The sequence below is a fragment of the Plecotus auritus genome (genome assembly GCF_963455305.1).
Source record: "Plecotus auritus genome assembly, chromosome: 6".
Classification (NCBI taxonomy): domain Eukaryota; kingdom Metazoa; phylum Chordata; class Mammalia; order Chiroptera; family Vespertilionidae; genus Plecotus; species Plecotus auritus.
Genome location: NC_137773.1, coordinates 27,512,764 through 27,518,015, shown reverse-complemented (window position 1 = coordinate 27,518,015; position 5,252 = coordinate 27,512,764). Strand labels below are relative to the sequence as shown.

Here is a 5,252-nt window from a genome sequence, read left to right as displayed (position 1 = left end):
CTCTCCAATGACCAGGTTGAGCAAAATCCTACCTCTTTCTTCCCACATTGGATGTATAGCAAGATAAAAAGAAAAATAAATGTTGTTTTGAGCCATCATGAATTTGAAGTTGTTTATCATCATGCAAAGGCTGTCCTAGCTGACAAGCACGTAAAGAGCTTAGCACAGAGCCTGGCACTCAGTGCACAAAAGCCTACCAGCTGCGGATGGATGCTGCTATTATTGCTTTGTTAGTTGTGGGCCCACACCTAGAATAGTGAATTAATAAGGTCAGCAGCACCTATCTGGAAACGTACTCAGAATGTCACTGTGTAAAACCTAGTTATTTATAGGCTTATCAAGTAGAGAGGGTACCAGTCAACTAAAAAATACATGATTGTATTCAGAGCTCAGTCTTTAGACCTAAGTACCCTAAAATTCCAAATAAACAAGTCATCTTTAAACAATGCAAGTATGAAGTTTTACTTTTAATGTTATAAAGTTAATTGTAGCAAGATCCATTAGAAATTTGACTTCCCTACTGTTAAAAGGAAAAGAGACCTGCCGGCCGGTGTGGCTCAGTGGTTGAGTGATGACCTCCTTGTCGGAGCACATGCCAGGGTTGCAGGCTCCATCCCCAGAAGGGGGAGTACAGGAGGCAGCTGATCGAGATCAATGGTATTTCTCTCGTGGATGTTTCTATCTCTCTTTCCTTCCCCTCTCTCTAAACCAGTGGTTCTCAACCTTTCTAATGCCATGACCCTTTAATACAGTTCCTCATGTTGTGGTGACCCCCAACCATAAAATTATTCTCGTTGCTGCTTCATAACTGTAATTTTGCTACTGTTATGAATCGTAATGTAAATATCTGTGTTTTCCGATGGCCTTAGGCTCTACAGCAGCGGTTCTCAACCTGTGGGTCGCGAGAACCTCTAGCAGGGTCGCCTAAGAACCATTGGAAAACACAGATATTTACATTACGATTCATAACAGTAGCAAAATTACAGTTATGAAGCAGCAACGAAAATAATTTTATGGTTGGGGGTCACCACAACATGAGGAACTGTATTAAAGGGTCGTGGCATTAGAAAGGTTGAGAACCACTGCAACAATGGGTAAAACAACATTTTAAAGAAGAAGAAAAAAAAGAAAAAGAGACCTGAGAGAGAATGGGTAAAATGCTGAAAATATAATGTTATTAAGGCTATTTGCAAAAATATAGTGATCAGCTCAGTAGGATCCCATAGTGCCAGTGGTGCTACTGTGTCTTTCAGAGGAATCTTGATAATTAGAGATTATCCTGGGAAGAGGAACTAGGATGGCTATAGTTTAGAAGCAGTCCCTTGAAGGCCCTCCACAGGGACAAGTAGGATGTTCCCTTTTCAAATGCTTAAAGAGAGGCCCACTTCATCTGGGTGGGTCCCAAAGGTCCATCAGGGAGCAAAGATGGAAGTGTCTGGGAAAATGAGCTCAGATCAACACTTGAAAGATGGGAGGGAGTGGCCGCCAGGCTGCGCCCCCCTCTCCCCCCCCACCCCCCCGCCCCCGACCCCTGCTGACCTGGCAATTCCTGCACCTCCAAGCTCCAGGCTCCTGGCTCTGGCTCTGAACCCAGGCGCTCTGCGGCACCACAGGGTGTGGAACCCGGCAAGCTGTGGGTGACCACGGCCTGCGGGGGTCTTTGCCATCCATGCACCAGGACCTGGGGAGAAAGCACTAGCAGTTCCCCTCCCCATCCTCCATGATTCTGGATTCTCTGCAGGGTCGCATTTTTGGGGTTCCCACTGACTTCCAGGAAGGACGTGCATTCCTCTCTGATCCCAGCTCGGACGGCCAGCTGTGTTTGCTGTGGTGACCCTTCGCCCATGACCCTAAGGTGCATGAAGCCCTTTGGGAATGGAGCGGAAGGGACGCGGAGCAGGCAGGGGAACGCGGGCTCCGAGGAGGAGCCGTCCCCAGAGGTGGCGTGTCTGGCGAGGGTCTTGCCAGAGCTCAGTCAAACATGTTGGTACTGGGGAGGTCTGACTGTGAATGAAGCTAAAGAGAAATTAAGAGAGACACCAGAAGGGACTTTCTCGATTAGAGATAGTGCGCATCCAGACTACCTACTAACCATCTCTGTGAAAACATCAGCTGGACCAATTAATCTGCGAATTGAATATCAAGATGGGAAATTACAATTGGACTGCATCGTCGGTGTCAAGTCCAAGCTGAAGCAGTTTGATAGTGTGGTTCACCTGGTCAACTTCTATGTTGAGAGGTACGGGATGGCGTAGAAGGCCCCCCTCCCTCCCCCGCCGGCTCTGTCCACCTGCATCTGGCCAAACCGCTCTACACATCAGCACCACCGCTGCAGCATCTCTGCAGACGCACCATCAACAAATGCACCCATGCCGTCTGGGCCCTGCCTTTACCAAGAAGACTGAAAGATTACTTGGGAGAATATAAATTCCAGGTATAAGTGTTTCCCTTTGTCTAAACATGCCTCATATAGAGTATTTCCGAATGCAGCCACATAAAAGAGAACCCAAACTTGAGTGACAGCTGTGGATAACTACCTGGAATTCTAAGAACAGCTGTGGATAACTACCTGGAATTCTAAGAGCTGAATCTCTCTAATCTCCCTCTGTGCCAAGAGGTAGCCAGGTCAAGTTTCCGCATATGTGTTCACCCGAGTAATGCATCCCTTCCAAGACCAAAACCAGCTGATCCTTTTAAATTAAAGCTAAACTAACATTTTTATCAGAATGCCTTGCCTTTCTGAGGTTCCTTTCTTTTTTGTTGAAGTAGAGAAAGGACTCCACGGGGGAGTGCTGAGGAAGGGGAAGGCAACTGAGACAGGCTTCACTTCCTTTTTATATGCCTGGTGATCCAAGTCTATTTTGGACATGTTATATTTTGCATTCTGATGTACCCAGGGGTTTTGTGGATCAGATATTCGTGTGCGTGTTTATCCTTCATTTCATGCAATTAACCAAGTCAATCAAAAAAGGGATCATGAAACCCCATATTTGTCTTTTGACTACATGTTTGAACTTTCTCATGTGAATGAGCACTGTAGTGATCCATTTTAAGGGAGCCTTACTTCAGCAATATTTGACTGGAGCAAACAGAAAAGCTTGCCTTTTCCTTTAAGGCTAAAGACAAGAATGTCATGCTATACAGGTGCTACTCAACCCCTGTTAATAAAACCATGTAGATATACTATAGACATTTTAGCCTTTGAAGTAGCTGTATTGCAATCCTGTTGACATGGATTTTTATTTTATTTTATTTTATTTTTTGCAAATGGCTTTAGAAATTTCCAAGTCATCCTTGAATTGTTTAACCATGGACATCAGCAGTTGTGTTCCTCCAGATATGGGGGATACCTGCCTGTTTTTCAAAGTGTTTATTTACTGCAGTTACTATTTGATTAAAATGTGTTAAATAAAAAATGACTTAAGAAAAGACATTTGACCTCATAATAATTTATCTGCACAACAATAAAATAATTATATCTGTACAACAATAAAATCTTGAAACAGAGAGCTGTCATTCAAAGTGTTTTAAAAGAGGATGAATAACCTGTGTGTATATAGAATTCATTCAGATCTTATTGAGGATCTACTAAATGCCATGTGATCAGTGAGGAAGATAAAGATTAATATGATGTGATTCCTGATGACAGGGTATTTAATGAAAGTCTGTGATGGGTAAATAAATAAGTACAAAGATAATTATTTTTTTTCACATTTCTGATAAATTATATTTTCCCTTTTTAAAAAATTTTATTTTATTGTTTAAAGTATTACAAATAGTAGTACATATGTCTCCTTTTTTTTCTCCATTGACCTTCCCCTGGCCTCCCCTACCCCCGGCACATGCCCTCGCGCCCCTCCCCCTTCCCCAGTGTCTTGTGTCCATTGGTTATGCTTATATGCATGCACACAAGTCCTTTGATTGATCTCTTAACCACCCACACCCAATACTCCCCAGCCTTCACGCTGTAATTTGACAGTCTGTTCGATGCTTCTCTGCCTCTGTATCTATCTTTTTGTTCATCAGGTTATAATGTTCTTTATTATCAATAAATGAGTGAGATCATGTGGTATTTTTCTTTCACTGCCTGGCTTATTTCACTTAGCATAATGCTCTCCAGTTCCATCCATGCTGCTGCAAATGGTAAGAATTCCTTCTTTTTTATAGCAGCATAGTATTCCATTGTGTAGACATATCATAGTTTTCTAATCCACTCATCTGCTGATGGGCATTTAGGCTGTTTCCAAATCTTAGCTATTGTAAATTGTGCTGCTTTGAACATAGGGGTGCATATATCCTTTCTGATTAGTGTTTCTGTTTCCTTGGGATATATTCCTAGGAGTGGGATTACTGGATCAAATGGGAGTTCCATTTTCAGTTTTTTGAGGAAATGCCATACTGTTCTCCACACTGGCTGCACCAGTCTGCATTCCCACCAGCAGTGAAGGAGGGTTCCTTTTTCTCCGCATCCTCTCCAGCACTTGTCATTTGTTGATTTGTTGATGATAGCCATTCTGACAGGTGTGAGGTGGTACCTCATTGTTGTTTTGATTTGCATCTCTCGGATGATTAGTGACTTTGAGCATGTTTTCATGCATCTCTTGGCTTTCTGAATGTCCTCTTTAGAAAAGTGTCTATTTAGGTCCGTTGCCCATTTTTTGATTGGGTTGTTTATCTTCCTTTTGTTAAGTTGTATGAGTTCCCTGTAAATGTTGGAGATTAAACCCTTATCAGAGATACCATTGGCAAATATGTTCTCCCATCCAGTGGGCTTTCTTGTTGCTTTAAGATAATTATTTTGTGTGGTAATTGACACCATAGAATTTGTGCAAACTTTTATGGAAATATTAATTCTGCTTTGAATAATCAGAAAATACTTCATGGAAGTTATATTTGACTGGGTCTAGAATAATAGTTTGGAGTTTGCATTGCAGGGGAGTAAAATATCAATCCAGGGAAACTCAGTGGATTTTAAAGTCCCCCAAATTCTTTAGAATTTACTCCATCCTGTAAAGGCAAGACAAACACAATGGTGATCTAATGGGATAAGACATATAAAATGTATACATGAACTAAAGCTACCCCCCCCACCACCACCATTTCTTTTTTTATTTATTTTTATTTTTTTAAAATATATTTTATTGATTTTTTTACAGAGAGAAAGGGAGAGGGATAGAGAGTTAGAAACATCGATGAGAGAGAAACATCGATCAGCTGCCTCCTGCACACCCCCTACTGGGGATGTGCTCCGC

General features: G+C 42.2%; 1 pseudogene across 1 annotated transcript; it reads left to right on the top strand.

Moving 5' to 3' along the window:
• Positions 1 to 1,844: 1,844 nt before the first annotated feature.
• LOC308250098 (suppressor of cytokine signaling 2-like) lies at positions 1,845 to 2,440 on the top strand (annotated as a pseudogene). The gene has a single exon. The product of its transcript is annotated as a suppressor of cytokine signaling 2-like (transcript).
• Positions 2,441 to 5,252: the final 2,812 nt, after the last annotated feature.